Raw genomic sequence first — 8,484 nt, 5'->3', positions numbered from 1 at the left:
AAAACTACTGGACCGATTTTAAAAATTCTTTCACCATTCGAAAGCTACATTATCTACGAGTAACATAGGCTATATTTTATATGAAATATATTTGATAAATAGATTTTGAGGCGGTACAAAGTTTACCGGTCAACTAATATATAATATAGAAGTAACAGACGCCCATGCAGTCGACCTGATGGTAAGTGGCTACTGTCGCCCATGGGCATCTGTAATGAACCCCAGATAGAATAACATATTCTTACCTATGGTCGGCCGCAGATGCGCCGCTACTCCTGAGAACTAAGTTCGAACCTCAAAAAGTATGTCTCCCTTACCACACCATTCAAACCAGAACACAGTAGCGTTAACACTGCTGTTATTAGACAGAAATAGATGTGGCGGTAGAGTCGCCGGAGACGAACCACAAAGATTTCTACCACCTTCGACATATTATTATATATAATGTATAGGTTCGTATATTGTATAATTACCGTATTAGCTTCATGACGGCATTCAGAGCAGTTTATTGTGCGAGAACGTAATGAAACTAATCAAGATTAATTATCAGCGCCCGAAAGTAATGGAATTGTATGCAAACTCAGTTCACTTGCTCAGTAATATTTCTTAATATCGATATGGAAAATTGTATTATACGCACGAAAAGATCATACATTATTTTTGCTGACTATGGAGGGTAATGTTTTCGAGCGTGTATAGATGTAGAGCGTGTAGTGCAGTGATAGCCTAGTGTTTAAGAAACTCTGCCTCTCGATCGAGGGGTCCGAGGTTCAAATCTCAGGCACGCACCTCTAATTTTTCGAAGTTATGTACGTATCAAAAATTAATTATCACTTGCTAAACGGTGAAGGAAACCTGAGAGATTTATAAAAAAAAATCTCAAAGGTATGTGAAGTCTACCAATACGCACTTGGCCAGCGCGGTGGATTATGGCCTAATCCTTCTCATTCTGAGAGGAGACCCGTGCCCAGCAGTGGGACAGTAATGGGTTGATGATGATGATAAATATGTATGTATCTGTTTCATTATTTGGTACAAGTGACGTAATGGATTAACATACTTATTATATGAGGTATCGTTGGATGCGTTTAAATTGTGGATGCGATATAGACTATATTTTCAGCATTTGGGTTTTCTGATTTTATGATAGGTAATATATCCAGTTTAATATTGTCAACTAAAAGTACCTGCCGAGTATCGTAAGTACCTTCCTTTTCATTTTTATGAATACTAACTCTATAAATCCTTATACAAATATTGGCAACAAAATCAATGTGTGATAACAATATATTTGCGAATACATTACATGTGGTGAAAATAGTTATTTAAAGGTCTGATAAGTGTGCAGAGACACAACACACGCTTATCGAGGACAAACATTCATTTCGTTTATAGGAGGGTGGTAGTTCCAGTGGTGCGAGGGGGGTGGTCGCCATTACGTCAATCAGTCAACCGGGGTGTCGGCCACTTCATTACCTATTGTACCTTATAGTTAACTAACTCCCACAACGCGCCCCTACATACATACAATTACAGAGTAACCTTTCATATTCAGAATTTACCACGATTCCGCGGAAAATTACGCGAAAATAGCTATTGTCACAGATAAAAAAAATAGACTTAACCTGTTGAATAATTTGAAGGATACCAATTCGGATGATTTGCATAATAATATGATAATCAATTCTGCACCTTGCGGAAAATAACAAAACATTACTTCGTGTGTGACTTAGACCAAAAAAATCCAAGCGTATTGAATAAATTATTGAAATGTACCAAGATAAGTCGATTTGAGTATGAATTGAATTTAAATGCCGAATGCGTTCAATCCACTAGCGAATTAACATAAAAAAAAATCCCACTGCTTAACTGGCCAAATCTAACGCGATCACATTCACGAAATTTATATGACGCTTAAAATCACACAAATACAAGTTGGCCTTGGTTAATTTTTTTAAGGGTTGTCTTCCTTTATTTTGGTCTTGGTCATAGGAAAGGAAAACGCCACTTATTAGGTGAAAGTTGCATTGCTTTTTAAAGTTTAATAGAATGTAAAATGTTGGTAAGTATTTTTAATTTTGACCGAATTCAACTACGGAGATTCTTGACTATATGCAGAAATGAAATATCACTTTCTTATCTGAAAGAATAGGACCATAATATGTGATTCATCAAAATCTTTATATGATTACCATGAGATGCTTTGTTAGCCCTGAGCTAATTTATACATCATTTATGCAGGTCTACCATATACACAGCTATCTGAACATGAACATTAAACAACCTATTGAAAAGCAGGAATAAAATACTGCTTGACTAACATACACAAAACACATTGTTCTAAGAACACCAGACTGATCAAAATCTACATCTGACAAGACCAACGTCTGGCCAAACATCAAACCAATTATATTCCGGACGGAAGACCTACAAAATATCGTATTTGCCTAAGAGATCGTTTTTCCCACGCGGTAACAAATATTCTTAATGTTAATATTATTTTAGATTGGGTAACAAAAATTTATTAAAAGACCTGAAAACCTTCGACAAAGCTTTAGAATATCGTAAATAGAATATCAATATATTACTGTGCCTTTGTGCCTTTTCTCCTCTTAGAGCAAGAAGGTAGCATGCAAGCCAAGTGTGGATTGGTAGACTTCACGATCTTTCAAAACATCACAAAAAATCTCTCACTTATGATAAACAAAAGATTTTTCTTTACTGTTTAAGCAAGTGGTAATAAATTTATAAACAACAGAGATATACTTGTGAGGCATGCCTGGAATTCGAACCTCGGACCTTCCAAATGAAAGGAGGAAAAGTAATATAGTAACTATAGTCATCAACTCCTCCTACTATAAAAACCAGTAAACTGAAATATTAAAAACAGATCATTCGAAGCGTGAAGTCTGGATTCTAAAGCGCTGCAAGCGTTTGCGAAAAATTGTTCAAGTGTTTTTAGCGTTCCGTACCTCGAAAGGAAAAGGGGGAATGCTTATAGGGTGACTGAGGCGTCCGTCTGCCTGTCTGGCAAGACCTTATTCTTACAAACTAGTAAAGGTAGATATCACATTAAAATGAATGATAATTATTAGGCTATGGCCTCTTTCAGCTGTAATGAAACTTGTAACTCAATGTGATTAAAAGGTATGACGACGTATGTCGCATATTATGCGATTGTAAGAAGTAATCTGTAGCACATCTAAAGAGAAAAAATCCGAAAGCCGTAAACACTTAATAAAAAAAAACAACTGAAAAGAAAATTTACTATAACAAACTTATTTGGCGTTGGTATGGAACCCTTAGTGAACGAGTTCATTTCGCACTTTGCAGATTTTTTTATACAGTCTGTATTACGTCAAAGCTTCCTTCAATTTACGTCAGCGGGGTGGCTTTTACGAAAATATCCAATAAAGCCCATAGAAATAACAAAGCTGCCAGTAATTTCCTCCCGTGGTTCCTTTATCACGATAAAGATTAAGTTACTGTTAATTACTATGTGGCGGAAAGTTACAGAAGAAAGGTTTTTCTTTTTGGTTTCTTATTTATTTATAAGCAAAACGGTGGCTTAAAATTCGAACTCCCAATCTACAGGTCTAAGGTTCAAATGCCGGTCACGCAATCCGATTATTTGAAGTTATTTAACGGTGCAGAAAGAAGAAGGAAAGTGAAAGTTCTTAAAAAAAATTATCAGAGGTGTGTGGAGTCAACCAGTTTACACTTGGCCAACACACTACTGGCTTAGAGCTTTCACTCTAAAATACCCATGCCCAGCAGTGGGACAGTACTGGATTGGCAACAAAGGTATAGTACAGTTATTGGAAGCGTATGTTATTACACGTTTTTTTTCCTTAAAACGTTCTCACTATTAAACGGAGTAAACATATTATAAATGGTTTGTATAAAAAACAGGAAATTCATTTGCAAATTTTAACGTTCGAAAATATTTAGTCTAAATTTATATCTGAGTAAACAAGCTTTATCTAAGAAATATACGTATTACCTACACGTATTTAATTGCCGATTAGTTTTTCCTCAAATATTAATATTTATGAGGCTTAGGTCAAAGCAATAGTACGAACGCTACCCACTATCAGAATATTTGTAGTAAGTAGTAAAAATAACTTTATCTTGATAAAGTACTATTTAGTGTGGTGTTTGGTAATTATACATCGTAAATATTGTTGGTACGTACCTACCTTACCTTAATTAGGTAAATAGCTTTAATTATGTATTATGTATGCATGTGGTGGTTCGACCCCGGGGGCACCACCGCCACGCCTGAAGGACCGACCTCAGGTAAGATTGGAATCATATCTAATATTGATTACGCATGTCAAGGTGGAAGTGGTCACTTACCAACAAAGGACTGCGTACTCGTTTGCACTTTCATAATTACTATAATAGTAAGTAATTGAAAAGCCAAATAATATGTGTTTTAGTAACAATGACATTGCTACTCATAAAGGGAAGGACCAATTTAAATGCAGTTATTTGTTTTTGAGAACTTGAAGAAAAATCCAACGCTTTTCTAATATAAGGTAGACAATTTATTAACACAAGGTATTTATATACTTCCACTTGACTCATCTAATTGAAACTGATGCAAAACTTATGATGACCGTGCAATAATAGGGCAAGTTCGTAATCTTGGTTTGATGGTGCAACTACCATCTGTAGGTAGGTACTCCACAGATGGTTATAGTCATACTCTACCATTACCATGAGTTTTGAAAACATCCCACAATTTTACGTTACGTTTACTCAATCCATTATTCCGTTTTGTTTGCTTAGTAGACTGAGTAAACGTAACAATAAGTAAGTGCTCAAGTCTTTTTGTCTGCCTCAAATGTTCGCAAAAAAGAGAGACAAAACATAAAGCGCCATTTTGTCAATTTAGACATTTAATGTTACGTTACTGACACTATAGTTCTGATACAATCCGCTAGGAGCGCTGATTGGAAATTGTATGGGCAATACGTAAACAAATACCAAAACAGTCATATTTGTCAAAACGTAAAAACTCATGGTAAGGGTACTGAACAACTTACTATATTTAGGCTTAATGCACCAGTTTCGATGAGTAGATCGGAGTTCGATGGTAAACGGGTATAGGGCCAGATGACATTGAGATTTAAAGAGATCTATTAAGTGTATCTTTATAGTTTAAGTGGTACCATACATAAGTGTACTCTTACGTTAACAAGCAGTGTGTAATCCAATGCCCCTGCAGACTTGTGAATCACAGTTATGAATAGATATAATAATGACTGGAGCTTGGAGTCTGTCTGATTACTCCGTCTATATTCATAAGTGTATTTATTACGATACATTTTTTCTTCAAATCATGTTCTGTTTATGAAGGATAACGCAATAAGCATAACGCTAGAAAGTTACTGAACCAACAAAGAGAGGGTGGTTTATGCTACGTGACAATTGCGTCACGCTATGTATGAACACGCTATCTTAAGGCCAGTGCCCTTACCATGAGTTTTTACGTTTTGACAAATATTACTGTTTTGGTATTTGTTTACGTATTGCTCATACAATTTCCAATCAGCACTCCTAGCGGATTGTATCAGAACTATAGTGTCAGTAACGTAACATTAAATGTCTAAATTGACAAAATGGCGCTTTATGTTTTGTCTCTCTTTTTTGCGAACATTTGAGGCAGACAAATAAGACTTGAGCACTTACTTATTGTTACGTTTATTCAGTCTACTAAGCAAACAAAACGGAATAATGGATTGAGTAAACGTAACGTAAAATTGTGGGATGTTTTGAAAACTCATGGTAATGGTACAGGTACTCATTACCCAGTTGCAACTGTAACCGAACCGAATTGATACATAGTTCATACTGAGACAGACTTTCCAGAGGCATTCTAGCTTAGTTCTCAGGGGTTGCGGCGCATCTGCGGCTGACCTCAGGTAGGAATCATATCTGGAGAAGATCACAGATGTCCAGGGGCGGCAGTAGCCACTTACCCCCAGACGGACTGCATGCTCGTCTGCTACTCATATTTAAAACAAAATAGTCCATTCAAATGTTACATTTGGGCTATAATTATCAGAGGACGCAGATTATTATTTTCTGAATGTCAAGGAGGGGTTCTTGGAAAGCTAGATCCTAATTTATGGGGTTTAAGTCTTGTCCCTCGGCCGTCATCTTCAAAAAAAGTTTTCACGCTCTATCAGGCATACTATTCGTGCCAAAAATGTAAGGACAATTATAACGTAAATTGAATTATGTACAACTTTGATTCGATAACTTTTTGTTTTGATAAAACCAAAAATAACAAATTTAATAATAACAATAGATTAATTTTCCACGCTCAGGACCAAAATTTCTAACATTTTAATGGACTAACAGTAATGCGCTCTAATGTGTACCTACGTAACGTTCGCTTGCCATAAGCAAGAATACGAACTATTCCGCTCGCGTTAGGATACGTACGCTATGATTTTTGATACAAGTACCAAGAAACCGTTAGTTACAAAATAAATAGGTACTTACGCGATTATCATCGACTCGTTACAGTTACGGGTTGTTAGTGGGTACCTTAGAAAATATTAAGCATTATGTACTTAGTAGGTAAGCTAGTCTTCGTCAGCGGTTAGATTTTTTTGAAAAAAAATTACGTTATTCACAAGGTGCGTTTCTAACGATAAATAGGTATTCCCTGGGCTTTATAAGTTAAGTAAGTAGTAGCTATAAGTTCGTATTATACCCGAACTCAAACAAGACAAAAACTTGAGTTAATTACATAGTCGACAAATTAATTCATTGCTACTCTTAAGATCTAGCTTTAAAAGCCCTTCCTGCTACATGAGAGTAAAAGCAATGGTAATATCATTGAGTAAAATAGAGTGAGTGAATTGATAATAACGTAAAACTGATACCAAACTACTTGAGTTCAATACCTAAAGCGTCAAATATTTTTGAAATAATATGTAATATTGGTTTTGCTGTTCAAGAATTATTTTCAAATATCTAAAGTGATCGGAGAGACAGAGGCCTACGTCATCAATCTCGTTTAAGAAATTTTCCTACTCGGAGAAACACTTAACAAATACTCAAATATTTTCCTTATGTTCGAGCAAGAAGTGATCATGGGAATTCGAGAACATTGCGTGGGCGTCGTTAGTTCACTGGCCAGTTATCCGGCCACACTGGGTGCTTCCGGTTCCAACAAAACGCTTTAATTATCGTACGAAAACATCCGCCCTGTCATTCAATGGAAACCGATAAAAACGTACGATTCTACTTGTGTATTTTTAACAGAAAGTTTAAATAGCGGAGCGGAAAAATTCTCAGTCTTTATCAAGGACACTCTCATCCTTACTAATATTATAAATCCGAAAGTAACTCTGTCTGTCTGTCTGTCTGGTTGTCTCTTCTTCACGCCTAAACGCCTGAACCGATTTTACTGAAATTTTGTACAAAGATAGTTTGAGACCCGAGAAAGGACATAGGATATTTTTTATCCAGGAAATCCTACGGGAACTAGGGATGGCGATCTAAGATCGATTAATCGGAGAATCGATCTTTTGGACCAAAAAAATCGATTATTTTCACATCATAATCGATTATATGTCATATTATTTTCTTTTAAACGCGGGCGAAGCCGCGGGCAAAAACTATTTCTTTATATTATAGAAAACTCTTAGCACATCCATCCATCCATCAGCCTTTTGAGGTCCACTGCTGGACATAGGCCTCCCCTAATTGGCGCCACTCCAACCGGTCCCGTGCCCTTTGAAGCCAGCGGTTTCCCGCGGTCTTCTTCAGGTCGTCGGTCCACCTGGTCGGGGGGCGGCCTGTACTCCTTTTACCTACGCGTGATCGCCACTCGAGGACCTTCCTTCCCCACCGGTTATCGGTCCTCCGAGCGATGTGGCCGGCCCATTGCCACTTCAGCCTGCTAATTTTGAGAGCTATGTCGGTAAGCTTATTTCGTCTACGGATTTCATCATTGCGAATCATGTCTCGTAGCGAAATACCAAGCATAGCTCTCTCCATAGCACGCTGAGCGACTCTGAGCTTTCGAACTAGGCCTACAGTAAAGGACCACGTTTCGGCGCCGTAGGTCATCACTGGCAACACACATTGCTCGAATAATTTCGACTTCAGGCACTGAGGAATTTTGGACGAGAAGATACTCCACTTACTTAACACATATGTAAGCATAACAAAATAAATAATGAGCATAACTAAATGCTCATGTCACCTATGGTCATCTGAAATCAATCAGATGTACGATTAGAAAATTTTGAATTCTGCGCTACACATTCGCTGTGATCCCTGAAAACCCTTCGGGTCTCGCCTTGGGAGGCTCCTATTTCTATCTAATAAGTATAGTGTTAAGCGCTGATGTATTCTGGACTCGGGGTTAAAAGGAATAAGGAAAGACATAAGAGGCGTTCTAACTTAGTCCTCAGGAATAGCAGCAATACATCTGCAGCCGAACTCAAGTAAGATGCC

The sequence above is a fragment of the Epargyreus clarus genome, unplaced genomic scaffold (genome assembly GCF_041222505.1).
Source record: "Epargyreus clarus isolate Ecla_fem2 unplaced genomic scaffold, WU_Ecla_fem_2.2 ptg000023l, whole genome shotgun sequence".
Taxonomy (NCBI): Eukaryota; Metazoa; Arthropoda; class Insecta; order Lepidoptera; family Hesperiidae; genus Epargyreus; species Epargyreus clarus.
Note: the sequence above shows the minus strand (reverse complement) of the source record.